This window comes from Trachypithecus francoisi, unplaced genomic scaffold, assembly GCF_009764315.1.
Source record: "Trachypithecus francoisi isolate TF-2019V2 unplaced genomic scaffold, Tfra_2.0 Lachesis_group0, whole genome shotgun sequence".
NCBI lineage: Eukaryota > Metazoa > Chordata > Mammalia > Primates > Cercopithecidae > Trachypithecus > Trachypithecus francoisi.
The window spans coordinates 190646977-190660175 of NW_022681453.1; positions in this window are offsets into that span (position 1 = coordinate 190646977).

Here is a 13199-nt window from a genome sequence, read left to right on the forward strand (position 1 = left end):
CTGCATTCAACTCTAGAAATATAAGAAGGATGAAATCACTGAAGACTGACTGAACTGTACAGCTCCCTGGCAGACATAACAGATGTCTGTCACTGAAGCTATTGCAATCTCTCTTATTTCTAGCCAAGAGAATTCTCGTCTGTTGATTCACAAACCATGAATCTGTCTGAAAATTAATGAATCAGCTTCTGGCAATAGAGCCTCCTCCCTCTGCAGTTACCTTGAGAAATCCTTCCATATAGATCCCCCAAACACAATTCTGCAAACTGAAGTGTGTTCTGTAGAGGTCAAAATAATTCATATCCAAAGAGTGTCATAGAAAAAGTTGTTTAAGGGAAAGAAGTAAACTTATCAGGCAAATTATATAAAACTTTCTCAAACTACTGTGACACATTTTTCACATGAAAGGTAGAGTGGAGTTGTTTGATTTTAATAATTATAAGCACTCAAAAGCCATACAAAGTGAAGTTTCATAGTTCCCTAATTCTAATTTTTCTTAATTTTTTTTCATAATCCCTAGAATTCAAGTTCTACAGATTTAAGATTTGGAAATTTTTCCAGTATTCACAGACTTTCCAAGACAAAACACCAGAGAAAAAACAAAGAATCTAGATACCCTTGTGGAGGTTCCATCTCCATGTATGATCTTTCGCTCTCCAAAGATCAATGTCCCTTTTAATCAAGTCAGCCGGCCGGGCGCGGTGGCTCAAGCCTGTAATCCCAGCACTTTGGGAGGCCAAGACGGGCGGATCACGAGGTCAGGAGATCGAGACCATCCTGGCTAATACGGTGAAACCCTGTCTCTACTTAAAAATACAAAAAACTAGCCGGGCGACGAGGCGGGCGCCTGTAGTCCCAGCTACTCGGGAGGCTGAGGCAGGAGAATGGCGTAAACCTGGGAGGCGGAGCTTGCAGTGAGCTGAGATCCGGCCACTGCACTCCAGCCTGGGTGGCAGAGCAAGACTCCGTCTCAAAAAAAAAAAAAAAAAAAAAATCAAGTCAGCCAATTTTCATTCTTGTCTTGCTGGGCATTTATTAATAGTGAGAAGTAGTGAATGACTTTACAAATTCCCTTATTATCAGTGCTAGGAGAGTCCTTTACATAGCACAGAAAGGCTCAAGTATACCACTATTCTGCACCCAAATTTTGCTCTGCGATTGGTTCACTACCTAAATTTTCCTTTTTTATGAAAATTCCACTGATAATATTCTGGTCATTTTGTAGCAGAATGTGGGTCAAGCCATGCATTTTAACCATCCAAATGGAATATAAGGAAAAACAACGTGGAAATATTATAGAGAACATTTGTCTTAATCCTAAAAACAAGGAAGAAAAGTGAACTAGATAAATGTTGTAAAACATGGATTACTGAAAATATGAAGAAACATTGTATTTAGATTATCAAACATTCACTCAAATCAATAAGAAAAACAAGATCTTTCTAAAGCCCAAAATTCAAAATCTCTGTGGGGATATGTATATAAAGGGGTTACATATAAGATCCAGTCTGGATGACAAAGGCTGGAGGATATAGAGTATTGTAAGTCTTTAAGAATCCTTACAGTGTATTTAAATTTTAGAGCTATATAAACTTAGGACTATGATCTGTAACCATTTATCAGTTGGAAATAAAAACAAATATCACAATATTACACAATTAGAATTTATGCAGTTTGCATTCAGCGGATATCAAAGGGAGTACAAATGGTACTTGGGTCTTAGGCTCCCATAGCCTCTTCAGATTGAAGAATAAAATGAACAGGGGAAGAACTGGAGCAATAGGATATCAATGACGACAAGTTACACAAATCATCACAGATTCTTCTGGGAAGTTCATGAGCCGTTTTAACATGAATAGGGAGACCTATACCAGCAATTACAGTTAATTACCAAACAGTGCTTCTCTGGGAATCAATAACATTTCACACTACAGCCTCCCAAGAATGGCTATTTTGAATCATTTGACACCTAAAGTTTTGTGTATATGAAACAGATACATGTTAGCAGTAAGATGTGAAAAGCAAATTTGGGGCTACCTAATAAATGTGGATTAAAATTTTTGCTTTACAGACATGCTAATCTTTTAAATGTGAGAGTAATAAAGCTCCTTTCCCCTAAAAATCTGTCAGATTTTTAAAGGTGGTTGGAGACCTGAAATAGGTATCAAAGCTCTGCCTATATTGAACCTCCACGAGGGTATCTATGGAAAAATTTGAGTGATTTGGAATCAATTTTAATTCCATGAATATGCATACCTCTGTTAGATGTAGGACACTCTTTGATATTAGTGTCCTTGAGGGTCAGTAATTGAACGTACATTATCTTTATTTATTTTTTGTTTTTCTTTTCCATAGCTTTTTCCTTTTAGAATTTCTTCCCCCTTTTGTTTGCTATTTTCCTTTTTGGGGAGCCTCTAAACCCTTGTTCCAAAGGGTGACCTGAAATAACACTTCAGTATATCTGAGCAAGCACAAAGATTGTTCTCAGGCACTCCCCATGGGAAATTTCAACGCTATCTCATCTTTTCAAAGATACGATCAGATGAGACCCTGAACAGATTCTGAATCCAACTAAAGATCTAATTAAGTAACCCTAAGAAAAGTTCCCATTCAGAGATTCTGTGCCTTTATGAACTTCCTCCTAATCGTCTCTTAGAAGGTAAACAAAATTCCCCTTTTTCTACATTTGAAAGCTAGCAACAGTGTGTATGACCTTGACCACAAGAAAGAGTTCAGTATTGCCAGGACTGAAAAAATCATTGACAGTGCATCACCTATTGAAGCTGAAGGAGCAGTGTCATTTCTGTCTGTGAGGGCAAGCACATTAAACATAAAGGCTAATCCTTGGACGCACAGAGCCCCACTAATCCTTGTAAACCATAAGCTGCTTTACAAATTTTATCATGAATTCGCAAAGCTTGTTTGCAACTCTAAAAATCAGAGAATTACTGAAACATTCGGTTGGAGGACCCAGTAAGGTCATTCACTAGCAACATTCATTAACCTCTCTTTAGTCAGCTTTCCTTAAACTTTCTCTAACAGAGAAGATTCTTAGTTGCAGATTTCTCAGGGAAAGATGCTCCATAACCTCTTTTGTATTTCCTTCCTATTTGAAAACATCTGAAAGGATAGATATTTTTTATTATTAACTGCCACCTCTTTTTTTTAAATAAATAAACCCTTAAAAATAAAACAAGGCAATAGTCCACTGGGTTAGAAGAAAAAATAAATCCCATAAAGGAAAGTAATTCCAAAAAAGGTGTTGAACCATATTCACCACTTTTTGCTAAACACCTGTTTTAAACATTTGATGATATGCTGTGATAAAATTTATCCACGCAGCATATAAAGCTGTTTATTATTTGGTCGCTGCCTATTTTTACAGCTTTACCTACCACTACCCTACTTTTCTTCCACATCAGCTAATACCAGTCGTATTGATGGCACCTGAAGTTACCATCTCTATTTTCTCAATCTTTAAAACTAATATTGTTCTTTAAGACATATTTTCTCCCTTGTGAAGCTTCCCTTACCTCACTTTAATCCTCTTTGTATAAATTATTTTCAAACAGCATTCATATTCATATATTTATACATATATAGAGAGAGAGAGTGTGTGTGTGTTTAGATCACAATATATGATTAAATCATACATATTTCTCTATATTAGGTGCACTCCCCTTCAAATTAGGAATTTGGTTTTATTTTCTTTTATATCATTAGTGGAAGGCAAGTCATTTGTCCTAAATAACACTGGATAAATTATATATGAGTTGTGGACCTTGTATTTATAAGACAAAAATGTACTGTTTTCATTTGATGTGTTTTAAACATTTTTCCGAGAATTTTAAATATCATTCACATTTCCTTAGTGCATTTAGAATCACAGCTGATGCCATGATAAGAATTATTTTAAAAGATGAGAACAGAACACCAGTAAAGAAATTTTGAGTTATCTTCTTTTTGATGGACAGAAAAACAGTTGGTAAAAAGACTAAAAATGAGTAATTAACATTAAGTGATTAAAAGTAGTCCATAGTTAAAATTACAATAGTTAGCTTTGACATGGCATATAATACCTAGAGAAAACTAACTTATTATATATGTTGTATTAATTACAAATGTAAAATGTTACAAAAGGAGAAATTACCTTTTTGGGCCGGGCGCGGTGGCTCAAGCCTGTAATCCCAGCACTTTGGGAGGCCGAGACGGGCGGATCACGAGGTCAGCAGATCGAGACCATCCTGGCTAACACGGTGAAACCCCGTCTCTACTAAAAAATACAAAAAACTAGCCGGGCGAGGTGGCGGGCGCCTGTAGTCCCAGCTACCCGGGAGGCTGAGGCAGGAGAATGGCGTGAACCCGGGAGGCGGAGCTTGCAGTGAGCTGAGATCCGGCCACTGCACTCCAGCCTGGGCGACAGAGAGAGACTCCGTCTCAAAAAAAAAAGAAATTACCTTTTTGTAAATCCTGAATATATTTTAGCCTATATGTATTTATCTCATATATATTAAGACATCTATATTTTATCCTGTTTTCAAAATGTGTAAGAATCAGAAGATGGCAAAGGACTGTCTCTTGCAAGCATCAATTTTAAAACATCATTTATACCATAATCTTCTTATTAGACATCTAGGACTCCAGAACCCAGTATTCTTTGATGTATAAATTACTAAGAATGATTTATTTAAATTTTTAGAAATTAAATTTACCTTAGAACTTCAAATTTAACACTGAGTTAATAAATATTTGATAATACTATTTTATACTTTTCTAGAGTTTCTATTTTTTTAACCAAAGAGAAGGTCTTCTACTAAGATTTATCTAAAGCAACACCAATCTAGGCAAATATTAGTAGATTTAGAGACAGAAAACTGAAACTCAGAGAGAGGTATTGTAACTTATTCACAGATCACTCTGATAGTTCATAATATTGTGCTTTGGAATTAGGTTTCCTAACACAGTGCCTCACACACATACCACCATGTATCATAGCTATGGCTGCAGCTGGGATGCAAAGTTAGGGTTTAACTTCAAAACAAGAGAAATAAATCTGGACTTCCAGTTTCAGCTCTGATATACAAAGTGTTTGGAAAGCCTTTCTCCCACCATTATAATATGAACAAGTTAGACAAACTAAAAACCAATGACATTTCTTGGACATATTAGAGAGTTGAGGTCAAAGGGCATCACTACAAAGTCTGAAGACACAGGCACATCAAGAGAGGCACAGCCAAGATTTATTTTTCTGGAGCAAAAGCCAATGGCCCATGAACTTCTAGTAGCACTTAAATGATAATTTTTATGAATTTCTGGAGCCTGAATGCAGACTAACGTGAGAGTGAGAAACTCTTGGTGGCCATAATATTAGTGAAACCCCCATATTTACGTGGGTTTTACCTCTAGGAACCCTACAAGATCCTCAAAATGAGCCAAGAAAAATCCCGACAGGTCTGGCTGGTTAGGAGGGAAACTAACCATTTTGAAGTATATATAAAGTGCTCTTCATAGTGAGGACTTGCTCTCTGATAGAAAATACTTTACTGGGTGCTAAATGACCTAAGGTAGGGTCAACTCCAGCCCCCTTTGCCTTTCTGTCTCATCTAAAGGTGGGGGGAAGCTGAGAAACACTTGTGAAGATTACATAGTTCAGAGACAAAGACTCTCCAAAAGGCTGAGATTTCATCAAAATATTATAGAATGCTTTCTTTTTCTTTCTTTTTTTTTTTTGAGGCGGAGTCTTGCTCTGTCGCCCGGACTGGAGTGCAGTGGCCGGATCTCAGCTCACTGCAAGCTCCGCCTCCCGGGTTTACGCCATTCTCCTGCCTCAGCCTCCCGAGTAGCTGGGACTACAGGCGCCGCCACCTCGCCCGGCTAGTTTTTTTTTTTTTGTATTTTTAGTAGAGATGGGGTTTCACTGTGTTAGCCAGGATGGTCTCAATCTCCTGACCTCGTGATCCGCCCGTCTTGGCCTCCCAAAGTGCTGGGATTACAGGCTTGAGCCACCGCGCCCGGCCAAGAATGCTTTCACTCTTTTATTATTTAATGATACATCAACAGGTTTCCAATATAGTAATAGTGGATTACGAATGAAAGAGCTTCAAGACACAGACTCCATTTAGGAAAGAGTTTTTAGGGAACCCCCACAACCCCCCTAAAAGGACAGACAAAACAAGAACAACAGGGAAAATGGAAACTTTTGGCACCTACTGCTACAGCAAACGTTGAACATGGGCCAGCTCCTAGCCACGTAAACATAATCTCGCACCGCAGAACTATTTACATCTTCTACTATATCATATGTCATGCCTAACTTTCAACAAAAAGTATAAACCATGCCATAAGAAAAAAAGCACATTATCTGCAGAGATAAACTGAGTATCAGAACCATCTTCAAATATGGTGTAGATGTTGGATTTATTAGCTAGGTAATTTAAAATAATTATAATTAATAAGTGAAAGGTTCTAACAGAAAAAGTAAACAACACACAAGAGCAGATGGGTAATGTAAGCAGAGACGTAGAAAAGCCAAAAAAAAACCCAAAAAATATGTTTAAAAATTAACATAAATGAAGAATGTCTTTGATGAGTTCATCAGTAGACCAGAAACAACCAAGAAAAGAGTCAGTGAGATTGAACATATGTCGATAAAAAATTTCCAAGTTGAAATGCAAAGGGAAAAATAAATTTAAAGAAAAGAAAACAAAACAGAATATTTGAGAATTGTAGGACAATTTCAAAAGGGATAACACATACATAATTGGAATACCAGAAGGGTAAGACAGAGAATGGTGGATAATAAATACATGAAGTAATAACGACTGAGGATTTTCCAATATTAATGATAAACACCAAACCACAGATTCAGGAAGCTCAATGAGCAATAAGCAGGATAAATACAAAAATATATATATATACACTTAGGCATACCATATCAGAATTGAGAAAAACAAAAACAAAGAGAAAATTCTTGAAAGAAGCCAGAGTGAAATAAAAAGCCTTATTTATAGAGGGAAAAGGGTACAAATCACAATAGACTTCTTGTTGGAAACCATGTAAAAACGATGACACTGCAATTAAATATTTAAAGTGTTGACAGAAAAAAATCAATAATTATATATATGATGAAATTATCCTTCAAAACTAAAGGAGATAAAGACTAAGAAAAACAAAAATTGTAGAAACTTGTTGCCCATAGACCTGCCTTGCAAGAAATGTTAAAGGAAGTTCTTCAGGGAGAAGGTAAATGACAGAATTCAGAAACCTGGATTTTCGTAGTGAAAGGAAAAGCATCATAAAAGTAATATATGAAGGCAAAATGAAAAGCTCCCAATACTGACATAGCATTTAAACATAACAATTTTTCTACAAGAGGAAATACTCAAAATGTAATTTTTAAATATAATTGTGTTAATTTAGATTTCATTTTTCTGATTTTTAATTGGTCTAATAAATACATATTCAGAGTACTAAAAGTAACAGTATATTGGATGTTTATGACATTTGGATAAGTGAAATAAAAGACAGCCATGTTATAAGGGAACATAGAAGGGAAGAATTGGGTAGCACATGGACTTTGTTACAAGGTCCCTGTGCTACTCATGAAGGAATGTAGTGTTATTTGAAAGTGGATTAGCTGCAAATGTGTATTTCAAAGCCAATAGCAACCATTAAAAGCTTTGTTAAGGCATTATAATTGATATGCTAAAACAGGAGAGAAAACAGAACTTTGTAAAATGCTCAAAGTCACAATAGGCAAAAGAAGGGAAGATTTTTTAAAGTCACAAAAAACAAATGCAGAAAATAGAAAACCATTATAAACATGGCAACTATCAATCCAACTAAATCAATAATGATTTTATATGTATATTGTCTAAATACACCAATTAAAGACAGAGATTGTCAGAGTGTTAGAAACAGACCCAACTATATATTGCCTACAAGAAACCCACCTTACATATAAAAACACAGATAGCACAAAAGTAAATACATAATATATACCATGCTAGCACTCATAAAAAGAAAGCTGGAATATATATATTTATTTCAGACAAAGATGACCTCAGAGAAAGAAATATTCTCAGGGATAAAGTAGGGCATTGCATAAAGATAAATGTGTCAAATCTCCAAGAAGATGTAACAACCCTTAATATGTATATATCAACAACAGGGCATCATAATATGTGAGACAAAAACTAATAGAACTGCAAGGAGAAATAGACAAATCCACTGTGATAGGTGGAGACTTGAACACATCTCTACCAGTAATTGATTAATCCATCATCAGGCCAATCTGCAAGGATATAATTGAACTGAACAACACCAACTGAACTTAATCAACTTGATCTAATTGACATTTATACAGAAAGAAGCCTCAGCAATCTCCAAGGACGTATGAAGTTGGATCACCTCTGTCCACTTCACCTTGCTGATATGAGGATATATTGAGAGAGTGTGTGTGTGTGTGCATGTGTGTGTGTGTCCAGTCCAACACCAGGCATAATACTGAAGCAAGGTATGACTTGAGTGTATCTTTAATCTGAATCTTTAATATATTTACCTATACTCATTGTTAAAAAGGTACTCCTTCTACTGTACATACCTCTGGAGAAGTGACCCTGAGCCTTGGCCTGTTTTCAGGTGCCATGCTACCCCACTGTTACCCAGACTAGTGGCACAGGTTATGCAGACTGAACCCTCAGCTCTGCTGCTCTCTGGTTTTAGATCAACCTCTCCATTTGTCTTACCATGGGACTTGCCATGACCCAGTAGATGTATATAGTTCCAAGTTCTCTCCTGTTCATTAAATTAATGCCTTTAAGGCTTTACAGTTACATTTAAAACACTTACTATTTCACTGCAATTAAAATTTAAAAAATATTTTAATGAAAAAACTGAGTGCTTGCTACTTTCTACAGAAACTGTGTGGCCCATAACTAATGACCACATTGGCCCACATTGAATTAGAACTATAAGGACCACTGGAAATCAGGACTAATCAGACACTCCAGTCAACTTTTCAGTGTCTTCATATAATGCATTCCATCCAAAAGTACATAAGCAAGTTTCTCAATTTTTTGACATTTCCAACAGCAAGAGAAAATCCAGGCAATGCAATTTTTTAGTCCAAATATAAAATATTCAGTACACTGTCAAATTTTATTACAATCACAGGGAACATGGGATAAAATCTGATCTATTAAAGGAAACCTGAAAAATACTGTCATGCACTTATGAGCTATAACTGACCTCCTGTTAGTAGTGAAGAGAAGGGATTGAATAATCTAAGTTAACTAACCGGTCTTAAAAGGAGAAAACTGTTGCCTTTAATTTTTTTTTTCTTAACCAGCAAATAAAGCATGATAGTTATGTTTTCTTAACCAGCAAATAAAGCATGATAGTTATTTATGGTCACAGTGCCTGGCACACAGTAAGCTCTCAACAGGTATTAACTGTCTCATCTTTTTCCACCCAGGAACCCAAGGCCAAAGGTTACAATCCATGTGTTATATAAACGATGAAAGTAATAAAATTTGACTGTCATTTGCTGCCTGCAGACATATCTGCCTTAATAAGCGCTATTCCTTGTTACATTTGCATTGTCAATACACATCTTTTCCTCCTTCCGCTTCATTCAGCAGGCCCTGTGACCTCTCTGATACAAATTCTACCCCAGTGGCAGCTAGAACACTGCTGGCATCCCAGGAGGAACAGAAACGAGTTTGCTCTGCCTCTCGATCTGTACTCTGGGCTTGGAACCAACAGATATCTTGATAAGTCTGCCCAGTCTTGCTTCTCATTAAGGAATATTTAACACTCTCCAAATATTAATAAGGATCTTCCTACAAATGTGATCTTACTTGGTGGCAAAGCCTTATGGCTTTCTTTTTATAAACCAGACTGAAAACACAGCATAATCCTTCTGTTAATAAGGAAGGAGAAAAACAAAGAATCAGTTATTTGCTTATGGCAAGGAATATGTTGTTAAACTTCCATGCATCTGTGGACTCTGTAAAAAAAAAAAACTATTACTAATAATTTCCAAACCTAAAGTTAACTGTGACTCCCAATGGAGCTGCTTCTCATAAACTAGAATCCTTTTAATCCTGAAGCTGTGTATTTCAAATAAAAAAAAAAAATCACCTGAGTCTTTCTTTAATGTGTTTAACAGAAAGTTCTTTTTTGCCAATGTGTGTCAGGCACAAAGCAGATTCAATTCTTAACAAATACTCCCTAATTGCCTAAACCACAAATCTATTGGCGCAGTTGAATATATATTTACTTGATTCCTACGCTGTGCAAGACTAAGCTTGTTGTTTTAAGGAGTATAGGTAATATTAAGTGTCTGTTCTCACAGTCCAGGCAAACCTATACATAAACCTCAACTCCACCACTAACTAGCTGTGTTAGCTTTGATTTTCTTATTGGAGCATGTTCTAAGGATTGTTTTGACATGTTTTGTTCACCATAGATATGTCTTGTGCTACTGGGAGAGCTTACACTATAGTCTGAACTTCTACAGAGCTTTTTCCTATTGTGAACCTCATTCAGAAACGACAGCCTTCCATTCCACAAGGTAAATAGACCACAGCAGTATTCCCAAGTATGGAATATGCCAACTTCACCCCAAAGAGGCCTATAAGAGGTTGTGCTTCCTTCCTAGTGGTGGAAGTTTTAAAACGTATTCATTTGTCCTTTATTTTGGGAAGGAGAAGATGTCCCATTATGCCCTCAAAACCAGCGTGGTGACTCACGCCTGTAATCCCAGCACTTTGGGAGGCTGAGACGGGCGGATCACGAGGTCAGGAGATCGAGACCATCCTGGCCAACACCGTGAAACCCCGTCTCTACTAAAAATACAAAAAAAAAATTAGCCGGGCGCGGTGGCGGCGCCTGTAGTCCCAGCTACTCGGGAGGCTGAGGCAGGAGAATGGCGGGAACCCGGGAGGCGGAGCTTGCAGTGAGCCGAGATCTGGCCACTGCACTCCAGCCCGGGTGACTGAGTGAGACTCTGTCTCAAAAAACAAACAAACAAACAAACAAAAAACCCACTGGTCGACAAACTACTGGCCATAGGCCAAATTTAGCCCACTGCCTCTTTCTTGTGAGTAAAGTTTTATTTTCATACAACCCATTCATTTGCAAATTGTGTATGGCTATATTTGTGCTTCAATGGCAAAGTTGAGTAGTTGTGATGGTGTCTGGCCTGCAAAGCCTTAAATCTTAACTATTTGACCATTTGCAGAAACAGTTTGCCAACTGCTGCCCTAAACCTCTGAATACTTAACAGTTCCTCTAATGTGGCAGATATCTGAATCTTTACAGGTTTTATGTCTTATTATCTGTTGTCCACGTATTTTTCCAGACCTCTAACCTATTTGCCAAATCTTGCTCATCTATTCTGATTAAATAAGTTGATACGCTGTCATGGGCACCCTATGATTTTTAACTTCTTAATGATGAATCACATTTAGGCTTCCACTGTCTTTCTCCAATGCATCAATAGCTCCCAGCAACAGCCATCCAATCCCATAATGCTTGTATTGACTACTTCCCTGTACCTCTCAATTACCTGATATATTGTACCAGAAGAGCTTTTTCATCCAATAATATACTTTCCCAGTCCTCTACCAGTGAAATATTGGACAACTGTACTGCTATTATCTTGCCAAGGTTATCATTCCTCCTCGTACCAACTCGTAGGTGATGCAGTTCTCAAATTCCACTTTAGTATCTGTCTTTGTATTACCCCTGGTACCCTAATATCAACCGTCATGGGTTGGGTTCCTTAGAAAAGGAGATGGATTTATATGCAGCAGAACTTTTGAGGGTGTGCGCTAAAGATCAACTCCCAGAAGTGAGGAAAGCAGAACTGGGCATAGGGAGGAACTGAACTGTGATGTAGTTGTAACAGAGAACGCAGGTGATCCCACGGAGTGCTCTGGAGCTGAGCTGGCCCAGATTAGGTCTGGAGGGCCAAGTCATTGTACTCCCACATCAAGCAGTTTTTAACCGGTTGCATCAGGGGGTGGGGTCTCATCTTCAGTGAGGCAGCTCTCTTCAGTCCAGAGCAAATCGTAGAAAGAGTTATTGTATTTGTGAGCTGTTAGTAGACAATAGTTTCAGCACCTGACAGAATGAAAGCCTGACCCCTGACGTGGGTCTAGACAGTGCAACGCACTATCCATTCCATGGACATAACGAGCAAAAAAATCCTAGAAGGGTACTTTAATTCCAGTGGTGAGATGGTTGAAATAACAAGCCAATAATAACCAACGCTAACAGTCAAACGCTCTTGGAATGAGTTCTTGGAATAGAAGACAGCTTTACATGCCGTATCAGATTTGTATTTCTGATGGGGATGTCAAACAATATAGCCATTCTGGAAAACAGTTTGGCAGTTTCTTAAAAACTAAACAAGCATTTGTCATATGGCCTGGTGATTGCACTCTTAGTCATTTAACCTGAAGAAATGAAAATTGATGTTCACACAAAAACTTGTACAAAAAAAGTGCATAACAGCCCAACGCTACATCCAGATGTCCTCCAATGGACAAATGATTAAACAAAGTGTGATACATCCACACTACAAAATATTACTCAACAATAAAAAGGAAAATGAAACAACAAAGAACTATTGACATGTAGAACAACCTGGATGGGTCTTTATGGTGAATGGGGAAAAAATCTCAAGAGATTACACACACCGTAGGGTTCTAGTCATATAGTATTATTGAAATGACAAAATCACAGAAATGGAGAAAAGGTTAGTAGTTAGTTGCCAGGGTTAGGAATGGTAGGAAGAATTGAATTGACTATAGCTACAAAAGAGTAGCATAAGGGATCCTCCTGATGGAAGTATTCTGTTTTTCCACTGTGGTAATACAAGTAAACACACAGTTAAACTAGTGATATCTGAATAAGATGAATGGATTCTCTCTATGTGAATTCTCTGGTTATGATATTGTGCTATAGTAATATAAGATATTACCATTAGTGGAAAATAGTTAAAGGGTATACAGGTGCTCCCTATATTATTTATTACAACTACATATAAATCTACAATTATATCAAAATAGAAAGCTTACAAAATATTTTGTGATTTTTTTTACATTTTGTTGGTGGTAATATTTCCTCATATGAACCTAAGCACTATTAGGCCAGGTATTTACTCACTAGATCCAGTCTGGGGTTACATA